Here is a 20697-nt window from a genome sequence, read left to right on the forward strand (position 1 = left end):
CACGTCGTCAACGATGACCGCGCCTTTCTTTTCCTTGCGCCCTGGCTTTTTGCGTCTTTCGCCATCATTGCTTCGCTACATTAGCCACCGCATTCCGATCTTTAGCGCGCTTCTTTCTACGGCGCTTTTTCCTCAAACTCTCTTACATGTCGCCTTCTCGCTCCTCGTGCTGGCCGGTGCACATTTCGTCGGCCCGGATAGGTCTCTTACCCGTACAGTCTGAGCGATTCTTAACTAAATCCCCCCTCTCTTGGCTACGTAGACTGGCGGAAATCTGCACCGATCCCTGAACAATGCAGTGGTCTTCCCTTGAGCTACGGAGCTCGCAATCTTGCGAACTGCCCTCAAATGCATCGTCCCGCTCGCACTGCACTTCGGCACGCAGACCATGACTGGGTGCTCGTGTCCGTCGGGCCAACAGTACCCTGTACCTCGCTAACGACCTCGATACCATGAGATGCGACGCACACGCGCGGTGACTGTGCCAATTTGTTCGCAGCTGGCTTAGCTGTCTCTACAGTCCTCCGTTGCCACAGCACCTCGTCCCTCTCACTCTGGCCTTTAACGGCCTCTGTTGCCAGTAAGGCCTCGTTAGCTCCTAGCACTTTGAGTTCACCTATGAACGTGCTGCTAATCTCACAGGTACTACTTTTCTCGGCTTTCGACCGAAATCTGCTATCGACTTCCTCCCACTTTCGCTGCGTCCAGCCTACAGATTCCTCAAGCCGCTGTTGACTTCGTGCGTTTAATTGCTGCAAATTTTGTATCTCTTTCTTCACTGCTGCTATTTCTTTTTCAAGCTTTTGCCGTCTCTGCTCACGCTCTTGGCGTTCTTGCCTAATTGATTCCCGTTCCTTTCTTTTGCTTAGAATTCGTTTGCCCATTTGCTCTATGAATTTCACATCATTGCCACTTTGCAAAATGGTCTTACGAATCTCTGATTCCGTCAAGTCTACCTCGATCTCTTCACACAACCACAACAGGTCAGCTTTCGTCAAACACATTAGGACCATGGTCGCTACGTTAAGCTTTGGCTCTGCTGTCACACAATACTTGCTGCGATACCCACGCAAAACAGAATACAAGTAGGGGATCCCCAGCGATTGAAATCTACAAACACAAAGCAATTGAAGCTTGGTAAATCTTACAGCGAAAACCAAACGCTTACCCACCGAAGCAGCACCATATCACCAGTCCTTCTGCACCGCACCCAGTCAGTTGCAAGAGGTGGTCAAACCCAAGTCGCCTCCAACTTGATCAGGATACCGGTCGGTCACCATGTGCCAACGTCCGTCAGCTGCCGTTGCTGTCTCCGAGTCGTAGGCCGATCTACGAGCCGTAGGCCGATTCCACGGCTGTCAACGAGATGTAAGATTTGGCGGTCATAGTTGTAGGGAGGACCTTGACTCTTTGTCGGGACTTAGGCGACCTGAATTTATTTGCAGTATTTACAGTTGAAACATAGGATACATTTACACAGTCTAGCGTGACTCCCACATGGAGCCCGCAAGACGAAGCATACAGCAAACGAGCACACAGCTCACGAGTACATTTCGAGCACGACAACGAGCACACACTAGCAGCCGACAATCGCTGCTTATAAGCACTCCGCTCGACGTCATAGTTCGACGTCATTGAAGATGACCCGCCCTTTTCGAGGAGGAGGGCTCACATACACGCGCCGCACAGGTTTCAGTGCTCTCCGATGGTAGACGACCTTTGCAGCGCAGTCGTCCTGGTATCATCATCCCGCGTCCCCGTAGGCAGGTGGTCACGCCCGACCCCAGTCGGCGTCTCTAAATTCCAGAGCGGACCTCGCACATTGTCTGGGGTCTCGAAAAGCGCATGGGGAGGTTCCGCCAATTACCTCCGGAGCCTCGAGAGCTCACCCTTCGCCACACTGCTGCCGGTTATCCGCAGTTCACTGAAGTGCGCCACCACCCCGTTTGGATCGAAACACGTGCAGCGGGCTGAAGCAACATGCACTTTGGCACCCTGGCAGGCCATTCCTAACAGCTTCCCATTTGTGAGAGACTTTGCAAGGGACCAATATATTTGGCTAATTTTGTTTCTGTATATTTTACATCCCTTCTTAATTAGTGCGGCCTGCGTGTTTTTTTCTGTTAGTGCGTGTATGTTCTGTTCCTATTTGCGCACTCCATTCCTTGTCGTTGCTTCACTTTAGTTTTGTCTTTAGTTTTGTTTAGTCTTGGAAGACTATACTGCTCTTTATAATTAATTATTTATTTAATAATTAATTAAATTCATTTTGGGCTTATACGTGCCAAAATTAGAATCTGATTGTGAGGCACGCCGTAGTCAGGAGATCCGGACCAATTTGGACCGCCTATATTTTTTAAAGGTGCACTCAATGAACTGTACACGAGCGTTTCTGCATTTCGCCCCCGTCGAAATGCGGCTGCCGCAGCTTGAGAAAAACTAGCAACTTCGAGCTCAGCAGCACGACGCCATAGCCACTGGACTACAGCAGCGTGCCGTTTTATACTTAGGGCACAATGGTGTGGAAGCTACGCGAAGTGATCACTCAGGAGAATGTTTCCCTCCACACATTTCGCGGTCATGTGGCATCCCACTCATACGTATAAGCGCCTAGGTTCGCCAGTTGTCTGGACAATGTTTGATTTTTTTTTTCAGTTTCAGTTTACTGATTCGTTTCAAATTTCGTACAGGAAAAGTAACTCTAGGAGGTCCCATAGTCAAAGACTGGAGAGGGACCTCCCACAATAAACACATAGAAAAAGTACGCTAAATGCGGTTAACAGCCGTAGGAATCCTATGAAACAAAAAGTATTAAAAAAAAGTCAAGACATGGTAGTAATAATAAAGTATAAACACAAAAGACAGATCCTGGGAGTATTATTCCACACACAGAAGCGTTAAATAAAGAAAACAATCACTTTCCTAACAAGTGGTGACGAAGTTTCCTCTTAAATAAATTAATGGAAGGAGATGATTTAATGGAGGGCGGTAATAAATTCCACATTGATGTTGCCAAAAAGTTCGCAGTAAATTCGCCGCAGTTAGTCCTTGGCTTCGGTAGCAGGTAGTTATGATGGTGTGAAAATCGAGTGCCACAGAAATGTGGGGTTTGGTCTTTTGTTATCAACGAAATTGGTAATTCTCTTCGTCAAAATTTATGCGTCAGGACACCAAGAGAACATTTATTTGACTCCACTACTGACAAAATATTACATGTGTGGATTAATGGCAAGGCACTAGATGAAAAATGGCTGTAAGTGATTATTCTCAAAGCTTGGTTTTGTGTGTGTTGCAGGGGTGCCAAGTGAGTTGCGTAAGTATTACCCCAAGAAGAAATGCAGTAAGAGATGTGGCTGTGAATAAATGCGTAGTAGAGTGAAATTAATATACGTACAGGAAAATAGGGGCGGACTTTGATTAGTATTCTCATCGCATATGCCGCTTTACGGTTTAATAAAGATATGTGAGTTGGAAATTTCAAATGATTGTCGAGTTCAACTCCAAGAAATGTTGCATGGTCAACAGCCTGAAGCAAAGTCGGACCAATGTTAATGCATGGCTTCTCCTGTACACTTTTTTGCGCGGATGAAAAAATTACAAATTTCGATTTAGTAGCATTAATACTGAGCATATTATCTCGGCACCAATTAACGATTTTAACCACGTCGGCATTAAGGTAAGATATTAGTGATTCCAAGGAAGTGTTAGAAGAATAAATTGTTGTGTCGTCTACATATAAAATACATTTAGAATGTGTAATGTATTCTGAAAGGTCATTGATGTACACGAGAAATAAAATTGCTCCTAGTACTGAGCTTTGTGGAACCGCTATGTTAGTTAGTTGTGTACGAGAATGAGTATCAGAAATAAAGACATGTTTTCGATCATGTAAATAACTGCGAATTAGGGAAGGTGCTGGACCACATACACCAACAGCGCTTGGTTTAGCAAAAAGTATGTCATGATTTAATGAAGTGAAAGCTTTAGAAAAATCAATAAACAAGGTACCAGCCAATTTACCTGTGTCAATGGCTGTTTTAAGATGATCAGTTAATGTAATGAGCGCTAATTCAGTTGAATAACCAGATCGAAAGCCAAATTGATTAGATGACAAAATACTGAACTTTGTGAAATAGCTTGTTAAACGTACTACGAATAATTTTTAATTACCTTGCTGGATAATGATAAAATAGATATAGGGCGGTAGTTTAATAAGGAATTTTTGCTACCCTTTTTGAAAGCAGGAATAACTTTGGCGATCTTTAAGCAGCTAGGAAAGACGCCAGTTTTGAAGATTAAATTTATTATGTGGGAGATTGTGTCACTGATAAGATGAGCTATAAGCTTTACATGAGATGAGCTGAAGTTATCTAAACCAGCTCCCGTGTTTTTTAAGCTCAGAATGGTCATGCGCACTTCTTCTGGAGAAACTGGACAAAGAAAAAAACTGTGGCAGACGGTGATAAGCCTTGTCGATGTGAACTGAGAGACGTATCCTAGTGTTAAAAGCGCAAAACGTAGGCCAGACACGAGACGAGAAGACGACACCACAAGCACTGAACCAGGATGAAAAACCAACATGCCCAAGCTGCTATTCTAGGAAAAGTATTATTGGTCGCGCCTGTCCACCGACGTTGCCCGTTACGTCAAGACATGCCGAGGCTACCAGCGACGCAAGACACCACCGACAAAGCCAGCGGGAATACTACAGCCGATCAAGCCTCCTTGCCAACCATTTCAGCAGATCGGGATGGACTTACAGGGACTCTTTCCGACGTCAACATCTGGAAACAAGTGGATCGTCGTGGCGACGGACTACCTCACCCACTTCGCTGAAACGAAAGCTCTGCCGAAAGGTAGTGCAGCCGAAACGGCGAAGTTCTTCATTTAGAACACCCTGCTGCGACATGGCGCTCTAGAAGTCCTCATCACCGACAGAGGAACGGCCTTTACAGCGGAGCTCACCCAAGTCATTCTGCAATACAGCCAGACAAGCCACAGGAGGACAACTGCCTACCACCCGCAGACGAATGGTCTTACGGAGCGCTTGAATAAGGCCCTCGCCGACGTGCTCACAATGTACTTCGACGTCGAACACAAGACTTGGGATGCCGTCCTGTCGTACGTAACCTTCGCTTACAACACGGGGGTGCAAGGAACAACACGGATCACACCGTTCAAGCTGCTTCACGGTAGGAACCCGACAACGACTCTCAACGCCATGCTGCCACTCGTCACCAACGAAGAGAATCTTAACGTCGCCACCTATCTCCAGTGCACCGAAGAAGCCCGACAGCTCGTCGACCTGCGGATCAAGAACCAGCAGAGGACCTACAGCCGACATTACAACCTTCGATGACGCTACGTCGAGTACCAGCCCGGCAACCATGTTTGGGTTTGGACCCCAATACGCTGACGTGGACTTAGCGAGAAGTTTTACGCCGTGATTTCGAATCCTACAGGATCATCCAACGCATTGGCGCACCCGACTATGTGGTCGTGCCAGACGGCATTTCGCTATAACATTTTTTTTAGGGTGACTGCTTTTCACCGTCTAATAAATGTTATCGCTCAGATCGGGACGCGCTCGCATGTATCGGATGTTTCTCGAATGTTATCGATGGTTATTTCTGCTGTCTCTTGTCACCGAAGCTTGCGTAATCTGACTACATGTGCGACGCGAATTGTGTAGAACTTTCTGGAAGACCCGCGGGCCCCAGTGAAGCCGACACGCTTGACCGGCAGAGCAGATTTCGACGGTCGCCGGCCGTGTTCGCCGCTATCGCTGTGCTTTGAGTGTAACTTGCTTTTGTGTGCACAAGTTCGGCCAATGAAAAGTTAGTTTCGTCATTCACACTTTTGCCGCTGTCCGTCACAACTACGTGACAATATGCTATCTAAGCGGTATGTGTACGCGGTATTCATACGCAGTTTATCGCCTGTGCACGTACTAAACGCAATAAGTACGCCCGAACAGAACGCGTTTACGGGAACACATTTCCCACAGCCCCCCATTTACTTCACACGTACGTTAGAGCGGAGCGTCTGAGTCCGTCTTAGACAGAAATTTCAACAGTGACTTTATGGCGCGTTCGGTACACTGTCGTCCCTCCATGCGCCCAAAACCTTCTCCGACGAAAAGGGACCCTAGTTTAAGCGGTCTACTGTAGTCTCAAGTGCGCTCTTCTCAGCCTTGTAACGAGGGCACACGCAGCGGCGAGCGCACGCAACACCGAACCGTAATCGATCAAATAGCGTTTTCAAACCTTTTTGGAGCCTAAGTAGAAGCCAAAAGAGCAAACGAGTGTTTCGTCTATAAAGACGCGCTTGCCGACGGCCAGTGTCATCAATTCCAGTGATGTTTCACAGATCCTAATGGAATTTGAAAAGTGGAAATGTAATGCCGGAAAAAGGTTGTTATCAGCTCATCCTCCGTCAGTGTGTTCCAATTTTTTTTATTTTACCTTGTTGGTTGAACAGGAATGTATCCAGGCTTTCTTTTTTTCAAAGGAGGGGGGGGGGGGGGAGGGAGATAAACGCGGTGATAAATTCGTTGACGTTGACTGGCACCCGGTGAACGGACATGAGAGCCAGCCCATTAAGCCATTCTTCAAACATCTGGTTCCGCAAATGTGTCTTCACTCTCTTCAGTGAGCCTTGCTCCTCCCCTTCCACACCTGTATACGTATATGTCGTTCCAAGCTATTCCACAGTAAGTTGGAATTCACTGTGGCGTGATTACAGGTTCAGGCTGACATGCCTTAGAAAGCAGAGTACAGACATTATTAACCAGTCAGCTATACGCCGTCACTTGCTTCATATGATTGCTTATTGGTATCAATGCTGGCCTGGCAACTAAATCTATTGTCTATAAGAAGGCTTTGTGGCAATATACAGATGACTGTTTCTGGTGCACCGTTCTACTACGCTGCGGTGGAGGAGCTCCTATGCGCTATATTGAAGCGCTGGGTGATGCCCATTCTATGCACGGCGAAAGCTATGGCGGTAAATACCATCTGCAAAGACACGTTCAGTATATTTACATACTAATAAACAATTTAGGATAACGCGAACTGACATCAGTCTAGCAGGCAGTACGTTGTATTTCTTCGTATCGCTTCGACAGTGAACGAAATACCTAGGTTAACCAGCCTACCTTTCCTGCTTCTTCATCACTGGGACAAGATAGATAGATAGAATAAACTTTATTCTCCAATGGATAAGGTGGTCTGTACCCACCCCCGACACGCAGGTCAGGGTGCGGGTGCCGCCACCTCAGATGCAGGCTGGGAGGTCTTGGGTCCCAGCAGCCTCTTCAGCCAGTTGGACGAGCCGGAGCTGGAGCTCAGAGTCCGAGCTGCGCAGCAGGGTCTCCCATGTGTCTCTACTACCTATTTTGTGCGTTTCCCCGGGAGAGTATGGACATTCCCTTATTATGTGGTCGAGGGTCCCTCTCGCCCCACAAAGATTACAGCTATCGCTCCTGGCCTCGGGCAACATGTGGTTCGCCATAACCGGGTGCGGATACATATAAGTTTGTAGTCCTCTCCACGTGACTGCTTGTCTGTTGTTTAATTTTGGGTCTGGTGGCGATACCAGTCTACGAGCCAATCTATAAAGCTGCGTCATCTCCCCATATTTTAGCATGCGCTCTCCGCTCCCTCGGTCAACGAGGGGCCCCGTAGCGACTCGACGGTAGAGATCTCGAGCCAGATCGTGGTCCGCCTCGTTGCCGGGGACGGCTTCGTGCGCCGGAGTCCAATTTATTTGAATGTTTCTATGTATCTTTCTTTGGCCTAAGATTCTGACCACTAAGGGCGAGATCCTTCCCTTGCTAAAATTTTTATGTCAGTTTTGCTGTCACTGCTAACAAATTTCGCGTCCGTTCCAGCGCAAGCTAATGCGATCGCAATTTCCCAGGCAACTTCTACGTTGCGCCCGCGCAAAGTGACAGCGGTCGCGGGAATACCCCGGCAGCTGACGGCCGTTGCCACCGTAAAACTGCCGCTATCTCCCGCCGCGTCAACATAGGCCACCTCATGTTCCGAAATTTTACCGAATATAATTTGTAATGCTTCAGCTCGTTTACGCCTCCTGTCTTTACTATGTTCCGGGTGCATGTTTTTTTGCAGGGGGGGGATAATCAGATTTTTTCTCATTTCCCTATCTACTTCCAGCTTTTGGTTGGGGCCTCTGTCCAGATTCATTCCAACTTTGGCCAATATGGCTCTTCCTGTCCTCACGATGCTACGTCTCTCAATTTAAGAGGTTCGCACCGCTTCCGCCAGTTCTGCTCATGTGTTGTGCACTCCTAGAGCCATCAGTCTCTCTCTCTGTGGACGTGCACATGGGCAGTCTCAGCGCTCCTTTTGCGCATTTTCTCATTAGAGAATCAATCTTTTCTCTTTCCACCACTTTGAAATCGAGATATGGCGTTGCATAGCTCACCCGGCTGAATATGTACGCCTGTATTAGCTTAATCAAATTTTTGACCTTTAGCCCTCGGCCTTTGCTGGCCACCCGCCTATTTAGGCCCAGGGTCTGTATTGCGTGATTCTGCAGCCTCTTGGCGGTCTCGCCATTGTGGCCGTGTGACTGGAGAATTAGGCCCAAGATTTTAATTTGCTCGACTATTGGTACCTCCATACCCGCCACTTTAATTTTGATCTCCGACGATGCCTTGCACCTTAAGTGTCTCGGATTGTATATAAACAATTCTGATTTCAGCGGTGAGCATGCTAGGCCTCTTTCGGCCGCGTAATCGACTATGGTGCCGGTGGCGGCCTGGAGCAGGCTTTCGACGGCTGAATCCCTTCCCCGTTTGACCCAGAGGGTGATATAATCCGTATATATACTACATTTTAATCCCTCGAACTTTGCCAATTGCTCGGGGAGTTCTCTCATAGCCACGTTGAAGAATAGGGGAGACAGCACTGACCCCTGATACGTACCCTTGCTCCCTAGCTCAATTGTGGGGGACTCCAGCGTTTGGAACCTCATGCAGGCAGTTCTTCCCGTCAGGAAGTCCCTGATGTATTGATATGTCTTGGTACCTACATTAATCTTGCTCAGCCCTTCCAGGACCGCCTCATGCTTTACGTTGTCAAAAGCCTTCGTGAGGTCCAGTCCCAGAATTGCTTTTGCATCTTTAGACCTTGAGTCTATTATATCATGTTTGATTTGGAGCATGACGTCCTGCGTACACAAGTGAGGTCGGAACCCGACCATCTCATGTGGCCACAGGTCGCCCTGCTCCATGAAGCCCATCAGTCTGGTCTGGACGACGTGCTCCATCAATTTCCCCACGCATGAAGTTAAGGAAATTGGCCGTAAGTTTTCCAATTGCGGAGGCTTCCACTGTTGTGGGAGCTCGCCTTTATCCCAACACTCCTGCATGTACTTCGTTAGATAACTAATGGAATCATCGTCTAAGTTCCTGAGCATGTTGTTCGTTACCCCGTCAGGGCCTGGAGCCGACTTCGTTCTGAGTCTTACAATCTCTGCCCTCACTTCCGCTTCTGTGATGGAGGCGTCGAACGCCTCGTTAGGCGCTCCACCATAGTCGGGAAGTGGAGTTCGCGATGTTTCCCCCACGAACGTCTCAATTAATTTCTTCATGAAATAATCATCGTTCCCTACGAACGCGTGCCTGGCTTTTGCCAATCTTATACCGGATTGAGTCTTCGAGCTTGCGGGGTCCAACAAGTGCCGGAGGATGTTCCACGTCTTGGAGAGGTTCGTGCTCCCCTCCGTTTCGTCACACTTCTTGGCCCAATTTTGTTCGCATAATGTAAAAATATAATCTTCTATTTCCTTATTATGCCTAGCAATCCTTCTTTTGAGGTTGCGGTTCTATTTCTGATTTTTGAGACGATGCTCCATGCTTTGCTTAGCTTCCCACATATGCAGAAGACGGCTCTCCGCTATCTCCGGGGCGTTATCCCCTTCGAGCGTTCTTGTCGTCTCTTTAACGTCCGATTTGAGCGCCGTCGCCCATTCCTCGATGTTTCTAATGGGCCCCAGTTCCTGCACTCTCCTGATATCTCTAAACTTATCCCACTCAACGACGGCCGGCACGCGAGCCCTGCGCGTTTGAAGGACCTCTTTCAGTATGGAAACAATTATGTAGTGGTCGCTGCCAAAATTTTGATCCGAATTATGCCATTCTGGATCTTTAATGTTTTCGAGAATGTCAGATCTGGAGATGTATCCTTACTAACGCTATTTCCCACCCTCGTTGGACTCTCAGGATCCGTGTGCAGAGTGAGCCCTATGTCATGCGTATCTTCCCACAGCTGCCTGCCTTTCGGGCTTTGGTGCGGGTACCCCCATTCCTGGTGGTGTGCATTAAAGTCCCCCGCTATCAACAGTGGCTGGTTGCTTGAAATTTTGAGGGCCTTGCGAAGCAGAGCCCTGAACCTCACCTTCCTCTGCCTGGGTGAGCTGTATAAATTTAGAAGAAATAAACTAGGGTCCTTCCGTTTTCCGGTTAGAATTTCTACAAACACGTTCTCGATCTCTCTCGACTCTAGATCGTGTTCAATGGCCGCGATATTTCTTTTCACGAGCGTTGTGACCGAGAATTTCTCCCCCCTGCCACCATAAAATGCCTGATAGCCTGACAGTTTTGCGAGTCCCCCAGTTTCCTGGAGGGCAATCGCCAAAGGAGCCTCATCTAATAGCGGAAGGTACTGTTGCAGAATCGGCCGCTTGCGCCGGAAGCCGCTACAGTTCCACTGCCAGATTTAATTTTCATTTGCGCGCCTGACCATTTTGCAGTTGCGTGACGATCTGCTCCATATTCTATTGCCACCCGTTCATAGTGACCATCTCATTCCTTAGCCTTTGGCATTCCTCGGCCTGTTTCTGAACTGCCCCGAGGACAGCTTGAATTTGGATGTTGATATAGTTCATAAATTCATTCATCTTGGCCTCTAACCTTTCCGAATTTTCGACCCTTTTCTCTATAGCCTGAATAGGGTCGGTGTCTTGAATATTGCGCTTCGTTGGTGGCGGGAGGGACGCCTCTGTGACCATCTTATCCTCTCCTTGTGGCTGTTGACGTGCCGCTGGGGGGGGTCATCTGTCTAATGGGTTGTTGCGGAGGAGGGGTTGCCTGCCTCTGTTATTTCTTTAGGTTTTGCATTTAGGACCGTTGCGAATCAACTATCCCCGTTAATTTTTTAACCATTTTCTTTAATTTCTCAATTTCCTCGTCCCGTTTATCCCTCTGATTACTTTCCTGGGAGACCTTCCCCGCAAAATTCACACCCTTACGCTCCTTGCTCCTATCTCGTCCCCATGGGTTGGCAGGGTCCTTTGAGCTCGAGCGCCCCCTGGACTGGCTCCTGGCACGGGAACTGGAGCGTCCTCTGGGCGGCGGCGATGGTCTGCGCTGATTTGCTTCCAGTTTTGGGAAAGAGTCCTCGCAGAACTTGAAGTCTTTTCCCCCTTTGGGTTCGCGTTGTCGACTCTGATGTCCCCCACCAGTCGTCGTTGCTTGTTACATCTTCTCCCACTGTCGCTTCTTAACTTCGTAGGGAGTGTGGAAGAGTTCTCGACACTTGGGGTCTCCTAGGGCGTGACCTTTGCCGCACAGCTGGAATTTCAGCTCACACCTATGGTCACTTGACGGATTCTCGAGGCCGCAGCCACAGTACTTGACGTTCATCGGGTCCGGGCACACGTCAGCGTGATGTCCGAGTCGGCCACAGGCGACAGACACTTCGTATTTTTTACGGTACAGCTGGCATCTGTGCGGTGCCCCGTTGAGGTAAATCCATCTTGGCACTTCTTTCTCCTTGAAGATAATAAAGATCGACTGTGAATTTTTCCCAGCCTGCGGACGCCTCGAATCTCGGGGTTATCCTTGCGGTCTAGGCGGTACAGAATTTCTTCGATGGAGTATCCGAATGGAACCCCGTGGATGACTCCCTTTCCGCAGTGCTCGGGGGTGGCCACGTAGGCGAAAGTTTCCACTTGTTCATCGTCGAACATGAGGTGTTTCACACTCGCGTACTTCAGCTTCTTCTCCGCACTCGTAGTGATGACTAGAACGGAGTGCTGCTTCATATTTGGAGTTATTATATCCTCCTTCTCTTCGCGTGGGTTTAATCGCCGCCGACATTTTGATGATGTCAGTCAGATATGCTGTTCCATATTGGGTAAGCTTAACTAGGCCGCCACGTGGTCGGAGCACAATTTCCTCGGCGCCATCTGGAATGCGCGTATGCTGACGTTCGATCGACTTGGCCGCCATTTTCCTGCCTGCTTGCCTCTGCCGGGCTCACTGTTTTGCAGTTTTCTGTCCGCTCTTCTCTAGCGGCACGTCCCTTCCTCCTTCGCTAGCGTACCATTGTCCTGGAACTAAAGATTCCTCGGGTGTAGTCGCTCCTTCCATAGTAGCCATGATTCACAGCTTCCGCGCGACCACGAGCGGCAAACGATCCTATGGTGGGGACGCCGCGGGCCCGGTCGGCCGCGGTAGCCTTAGCGCCTCAGCTACGTGCTGCGTTGAACACACAAAGTCCAAAAATGGAAGAAATAAGGTCCCACTTGCGGAGAAAACGGTATCCTCGTGGTCCTCTCAAGTTCCGTCGTCGACTGAGCACAAAACCTAGGAAAGCAAGATCGAAAGACTGCCGAAAAAGGCCGAAATTCACGCAGCCCATCGGAAGCGCGTTCTACCAAGAAGGCACTTCGTCGTCTTCCTCCCACTGGGACAAGTCCCGAACGATGACCAGCCCAGAAGGCAGTGAAATCACTTTTGTTCTTTTTGCGCACGAGTATGACTGCCTTGTGCGAGCGCTTTTGACTGCGTGGTGCCGTCCGCGCACGTGCACACATTCACTTCTTTCCTCTCTCTTGCTTTTCTATTCCCTTTTTTCCTTTGCCCAGTGTAGGGAAGCCAACCAGGTGCTTTACTGGTTGCCATCTCTGCCGCCTATATTTTCTCTCTCTCGCTCTCTTCTTTGTTATGTCGGAGTAGAAAGTCGCACTATGAATTTTGCGTCTGTCTACAGTAGAGCTTGCGGTATATAATGCACTCCATAATCCGGCGGCACTCTATCTTGATGCGGCATAATGACTTCCGAGTAGACAGGTTATACTTTAAGTTTCAGCCCGACAGGTCAGTACTGGTATAGAATGCACTGACTGCATATACATGTTGTCTGTACTGCATGCTTTTTAAAATATTTCAGCTTCTTTAAGTGGTGCCAACTATACTCCCTATTGCACAGAATTATCGCGTATACGAAAAAATCGATGCACAAGCTGGTCTTTCGATATATATATATACATATTGTCACGCTCTAACACAAGAATAAGTGACAGTAGGATCAGCCAGAGATGAAAAATGCCAAGCACTGAGCGATGGTTCTCCAGCTGGCGCGGGATCTTCGACTTCGTCGTCTTCTTCGCCGTTTTGCTGGGCACGCAATGCTGAATGTTCGCTGGCTCAAAACACCAGGTGGCATTATTCCCCCTCCCTATGAAGCATCGACTCGATGCTCAAACACAAGACGTACACGAAAGGTACGCGCATTAGGTAGGACAGAAAAAAAAAATGGGGGAAACGCGCTAGCACACATACGGGCATGCACACGAGGCAAAAAAAAAAAATGGGATCTGTCGGCGGGAGCAAAAAAAAAAAAAGAAAAAAAATCACTTCGCAGTTCTTTGGAGGACGACGCGACGACAGCAAAAAAACAAGAGTTTGTTTCACCAGTAGACTTAACATCACCGTGCAAAATACGGCTTGAGGCGGACGACATGTACAGTCTCTGCGCGTGGTAAACGGCGCTTTGGCGATGGTAGGTCTCCGTCTGGAATCACTTCATAGTTCACGTCGCTTACACGCCTTAGTACTGTGTATGGTCCGAAGTACTTGCTCAGGAGTTTCTCGCTGAGGCCTCGCCGTCTAACGGGGGTCCAAACCCAAACTTGGTCACCAGGCTCATAGGTAACTTGTCGATGGTGAAGATTGTACCTTATGGCATCTGTACACTGCTGCTGCCTTATGTTGACACGGGCCAGTTGACGTGCTTCCTCGGCACGTTGAACGTACTCCTCGACGCCAGGAGCTAACTGGTCGAGCTGATCAATGTCTTCATATGGAATCATGGCGTCTAGCATAGTTTGAACATCTCGACCATAAACGAGGTGAAACGGCGTAAATCGTGTAGTTTCCTGTGTGGCAGTGTTGTACGCAAACGTTACGTACGGCAGGATTTCGTCCCACGTTTTGTGCTGCACATCGACGTACATAGAGAGCATGTCTGCCAGTGTTTTGTTTAGTCTTTCTGTCAAGCCGTTAGTCTGAGGGTGGTATGCAGTGGTCTTTCGATGAGTCGTGTAACTCAACTTCAAGATGTCGTCCAGAAGCTTCGCCGTAAATGCCGTCCCTCGGTCAGTGATGATGAATGATGGTGCGCCATGCCGAAGCACAATGTGGTGCATAAAGAAATGGGCAACTTCCGATGCTGTCCCGCGTGGTAGTGCCTTCGTCTCAGCGTAACGCGTCAAGTAATCAGTTGCGACAATGATCCACTTATTGCCGGAGGAAGACAAGGGAAATGGTCCAAGAAGGTCCATTCCAACTTGAGCAAACGGCGTACGCGGAGGGTCGATGGGTCGTAGAAGGCCTGCAGGCTTGAAGGGTGGTGACTTTCGGCGCTGGCATTCACGGCATCCTTTCACGTAGCGTTTGACGCAAGCAGTCAGGCCAGGCCAGTAGTACATTTGCCGTACTCTGTCCAGAGTCCTTGAGTAACCCAAGTGACCAGATGTCGGCTCGTCGTGGCAGGCTAATAGGATGTCGTCGCGAAGGGCTTGAGGAACTACTAGAAGATGTGGCTTGTCGCCGGCACCTGTGTTTCTTTTGTATAGGATGCCCTCTCGAAGGCAAAATGACGACAACCGTCGCGAAAGTGGGCGAGGAATGGGCGCGATGCCGCCTGCTAAGTGATCAATGATGGGCCTTAACTCAGCGTCCGATCGTTGTTTAGCGAGTAGGTCCGGTCTGCTGAGGGCTCCCAGGAAGGCGCTGTCGTCTTCCTCGTCAGGATTCTGAGATGCAACAGGTGCTCGTGATAGCGTGTCAGCATCTTCATGTTTCCTACCAGACTTGTATACGATGGTGATGTCAAACTCCTGGAGTCGCAGACTCCAACGTGCCAATCGTCCAGAAGGGTCTCGGAGGTTGGTCAACCAGCACAAAGCGTGATGATCGGTCACCACTTTAAATGGCCGCCCGTAGAGATACGGCCTAAACTTTGTAGTAGCCCAAATAACCGCAAGGCACTCCTTCTCTGTGGTGGAATAATTTGACTCTGCCCGTGACAGAGTGCGGCTCGCGTAGGCGATAACTCGTTCAGTTCCGTCTTGCCGTTGCACCAGGATAGCTCCGAGACCGATATTGCTGGCGTCAGTGCGTACTTCTGTGTCAGCATCCTCATCAAAATGACCGAGCACGGGAGGAGAAGACAATCGACGTTGTAGCTCCGCAAAGGCAGTCCGTTGTTCATCAGTCCAGAGGAATGGTACGTCGTCACGTGTAAGGCAAAATAGCGGCTCTGCAATCTTCGAAAAATTTTCAATGAAGCGCCGATAGTAGGCACACAAGCCCAAAAACCGTCGGACACTTTTCTTGTCGGTTGGAGTGGGGAAAGCAGCTACGGCATCAGTCTTCTCGGGATCGGGCCGAACACCTGCCGCGCTCACGACGTGACCAAGGAACTTCAGTTCCGCGTAACCGAAATGGCATTTCTCTGGCTTGAGTGTAAGGTCAGCCGATCGAATGGCTTCGAGTACATTCCGAAGCCGTCGAAGGTGCTCGTCAAAAGTCTCCGAGAAGATAACGACATCATCGAGATAGACGAGGCAGCTTTTCCATTTGAGGTCAGCGAGAACTGTATCCATCATTCGCTGGAATGTGGCTGGCGCGGAACAGAGGCCGAAAGGGAGTACTCTAAATTCGTAAAGGCCGTCCGGAGTCACAAACGCGGTTTTCTCACGGTCCCGCTCATCTACTTCAATTTGCCAGTAGCCACTTTTCAGATCGATAGAGGAGAAATACTTCGCGCGCCTCAATCTATCCAGAGAATCGTCGACACGAGGCAACGGGTACACGTCTTTCTTTGTGACGTTGTTTAGCTTCCGGTAGTCAACACAAAACCGAAGCGTGCCATCTTTCTTTTTAACGAGAACGACTGGCGATGACCAGGGACTGCATGAAGGCTGTATTACGCCGTCTTGAAGCATTTCCTTCACCTGCGTTTGAATGGCATGTCGTTCGGTCGGGGAAACACGATAAGGCAGTTGCCGTATGGGGGACACGTCGTCATAGGTGATGATACGGTGTTTCGTAATCGACGTTTGACGTATCTTCGACGAGCGTGCAAAGCAAGAGTGGAACTGGAGCAACAGCTCACGGAGTTGTTGTTTGTTCTCTTCAGGAAGCGTAGGACTAATGTCGACGTTGCGTATAGATGGTTCAGCATTGTCGATTGCCTCGGAAACAAAACACTCCGTGACGTCAGCGATCGGGTCGGCGTAGGCGATGGCAGTACCGGGGAAAAGGTGCCGGTGTTCGTAGCTGAAGTTCGTGACAAGAACCTCACAGTGGCCATCATGGAGATCAATAAGGCTTCTTGCTACGCAAACACCTTGAGAAAGCAGCAGAGAGCGATTGCTTTCTGCGACCGCTTCACCGTGTAAGAGTCTGTCACATGCCACCTGAACCACGACACTTGCACGTGGTGGTAACAGGACAGCGTCGTCGACGACACGAAGAGGTGCTCGAGAGTGGATGGTGTTGGTCGTCGCTGCCACGCTCTTTGTTGAGAAAGTGACGAGGCGTTGGCGAATGTCGATGATAGCTCCGTGCTCCCGGAGAAAGTCCATGCCGATGATTAGGTCTCGAGAACACTGAGGGAGAATGCTTAAGCTGGCAACAAACGTAGAGCCGCGAATCTGTATTCTTGCCGTGCACATGCCGAGTGGGGTGACGATGTGCCCGCCAGCTGTACGAACTGGCGCTTGATTCCAAGGCGTTGTCACTTTCTTCAGAAGGGTGGCCAGTTTTTCGCTGATTATAGAATAATCCGCTCCAGTGTCCACTAAAGCAGTCAATTCGCGACCGTCGAGGAGTACAGGAATGTCCAAGGAAATTCTTTTTCTGTAATCAGCAGGTACCGTCGTCGTCGATGTATCGTCGGTCCGCGTACGCGTCAGTAGGGGTCCTTGAGCACGTCCAGACTGAGCGGCCTCGCCCCCGAAGGTCGCTGTGGTTAGTTTTCCCGGCGCGGGCTGGGCGACCGACCCCGCACCACACTCGAATACGTACGGCGAGTCGGAGAAAACCGCCGCGGCGAAGGGGAGCGTGACTGGTGTCGAGTTGATGGGGATCCGCACTGTTGGGCAACGTATTGTTCAATTTCAGGAGGACGCTGGCCGAACCTGGGTCGCGGCGAGTTTGCTGAAAATCCGCGTAGCCCGAGCTCGCGATAGGAGCACTGTCGGTAGACGTGCCCAGCTTCGCCACAGTGAAAGCAAAGGGGACGGCGATCAGGTGCCCGCCACACGTCTGATTTCCTTGGGGCCTGTCGGTGGTCCTGGTAATACGAGGCCGCTTGGACGGGCTGTAGCATGGCCGGGCACGCGGTGCGAAGCGGGGAGGGAGGTGGGGCAGGCTGCCTCAAAGCTTGCGCATACGACATGCGGGAGCTGTCAGTGCTTAGTGGTCGAGCTTCGGTGTTGAAGGGTGGTTCTCTTAGCGCTTGCTGGACTTCGTCACGGAGAACGCTGGACAAGGAGTTGAGCGTCGGCTGTGAGGGTACCGACAGCCTCTGGAGTTCTTCGCGGACGACGGAACGAATGAGCTCTCGAAAGAAATCGACGTGGCCCCCGAGAGCTCCGAAGAAGTCCGTAGGTGAGGCAGCGTTCACTTGGCGTTCGTAGGATGGTGCCCGCTGCCGAAGCGTCGGTTCAATGGTGACGGCCTCGGAAAGAAATTCTGACACTGTTTTGGGAGGACTGCGCACGAGACCGCCGAACAGCTGCTCTTTCACTCCGCGCATCAGGTACCGCACCTTCTTTTCTTCCGACATGCTGGGGTCGGCTCGGCGAAAGAGACGCGTCATGTCCTCGACATACATTGCGACACCTTCGTTCGGCATTTGTATACGGGACTGAAGATCACGCTCAGCTCGCTCCCGGCGATCAGGGCTCGCGTACGTCTCAAGAATCCGGTGTTTGAATTCTGCCCATGAATTTAGGGCATCTGCACGGTTCTCGTACCAAACACGTGCACCATCGTTAAGGCTGAAATATACGTTTTTCAGTTTCTCTGCGTCATCCCACTTGTTGAACGCGGCAACACGTTCATAGTGGACCAGCCAGTCTTCAACATCCTCATGTATGGCGCCGTGGAAAGGATTTGGCGTTCGCGGATTCAGCAGCGTACAATGAATCGGCGTTGGGCCTTCCATACCTGTTGGCGTGGTCGGAGCTGCCATTTTCTCTGGGAGGAGTCCAAACTCAGGGGCTTGTCCACGGATCCTTCTGCTGGCGCGGTGTACAGGCGTAACCACCGGTACAGGGCTGGAGCTCCTACTGCTCGGAGGGGTGTGGTGCATAGATTAAATTACCTCGCACCTCCACCAGTTTGTCACGCTCTAACACAAGAATAAGTGACAGTAGGATCAGCCAGAGATGAAAAATGCCAAGCACTGAGCGATGGTTCTCCAGCTGGCGCGGGATCTTCGACTTCGTCGTCTTCTTCGCCGTTTTGCTGGGCACGCAATGCTGAATGTTCGCTGGCTCAAAACACCAGGTGGCAATATATATATATATATATATATATACACAGGCGCACAGGATTTATAGGGAAAGCAACTAGTATAATGACACCAAAATGCGACGTCAGCTCACAAGCCAGGAAATAAAGTTATAGAAAAAAACGATGTGAGGCAACATGAAGAACCCTAAAGTTAGGTCACAGAAAGGCACACAAAATCAAATCACAAAAAAACACATAAAGTGGGCTTATAGCAGGTGAAACACCCGATAATCACATTGCTCGCTTCTAGAAATGTTTGAAGGGACATCGGCCTTTGTGATTTCAACGTGTCTGTTCGCTCGTCACGCATGTTGGCTCTTCACGCATGTTGGCTCGTCACATGGCATCGTCACGCTGATCCTTTGACACCTTTTAACACCCGGACTAGCTTCCTGAAGTTTTTTTTTTTACTTGCTTCCTGTACTTGTACGGCATGATACACAGGGTAAATCCTTCTTAGTATTCCTTCTTCGTTTGCATAAGCCACCTCAAACAACGGCGCACGTAGAACGCCCAGTATTGTTCTGAACGAAAGCTCACCAGCGTCAATCGTCTCCATTTTGTGCCACTGGCATGTTCTGGGTGTTTTCAGTACGTTCGATCTGTTCGTTCCAGAATAAGCACGTTCGCATGGGCGTCTGTGTGCGGCTTCTTTGGGCCACCGGCTAGTCCTTTGAAAGCGTGCCGCGCGGGCGACCCTTCCTACAGCTCTCGCTGCAGCCGCCACTGTGGACGGCCATTGCTTACCACAGATCTAATTTAACGCCGACCGCGTATGCAAAGCGACCTCTGGCCACTGGCCGGCAGCTCGGCCAGGCCCCGACTATTGCCGGAGGTAATATTTCATAAGCGTTTAATTGCGTTCGCGTCGGTGGAAGTTTGAGTAGCTGCCGCGTTTTTCGCAAAGGGGGCCGCCCCTGGCGGTACATCAGAGGTCGACGCGCACCCCACAAACTTTCGTCGGTTTTCCAAACAAAGTGGGAACAGGCCCTATGCGCGCTAAGAAACGGAGAGTCGCGGGGACAATGGCGCCCCGAGAACTTTGTGCGCGGACGTTTACAGAGCAAACATCCCCGCGAGAGTCCGTTTAATCCGCTGATGAAAATTTTAGTCTTGCGCGTATGGTCTCGTCTAGTAGGCGCCTTAGACGGCTTTCTCGCCTTAAACTCACGTCTTGTTGTTCTAGCGATTTTTGTTTTACTTATTGAAAACATGGATAGAAGAGCGCCTCATGCACTTTCAACTCACTTTTGTAGCTTTAACTTTGGATAGCACATTCCACTTTAACGATTCCCATTGTTTTATCGTTGAATGTGGGCTCCAGTAACTTGCAATTTTCGTTCATATTCATTTCAAGGGAAATACGCAGAAAAAACAAAGGCACATGTAAATGAATTGGGCAGTAAGAAAATGTACGAAAACACACATTATTTGGTTTTAATCGGCATCGAGCACACGAAAAGTAAGGTCGAAGATGTAAGGTGAATAAGTTCAGCGGCAGTGACGTATGACATCGGTCACTTTCGCCATTTGCTCTCGTGACGTTCCGACATGGTATAGTTATTCGAGAAAGATTATGCTTCCTCCGGAGTATCCAAAGTACCACAATATTATTGATGGTGTGACCTGACCAAATCGAACGCGCAGCTGTCGATGTCAACCTGCATTGCCACAAGACATTTTTTTCACTGCGCGGGTTTCACTTCAAGAATTTATTAATATCAGTTGAGAAGCCTCGTAAGGAATTCTTTCCCGTTCTCTGAGAGGTCACTATTGAAAAAATATACACGAAAAAATATTACCGGCATAAAAACAATTACGGGCTGAACAGAGAAAAGGGAGCTAAGGGGGCGGGA

This window comes from Dermacentor albipictus, chromosome 1 (genome assembly GCF_038994185.2).
Source record: "Dermacentor albipictus isolate Rhodes 1998 colony chromosome 1, USDA_Dalb.pri_finalv2, whole genome shotgun sequence".
In the NCBI taxonomy this organism is placed as follows: Eukaryota; Metazoa; Arthropoda; class Arachnida; order Ixodida; family Ixodidae; genus Dermacentor; species Dermacentor albipictus.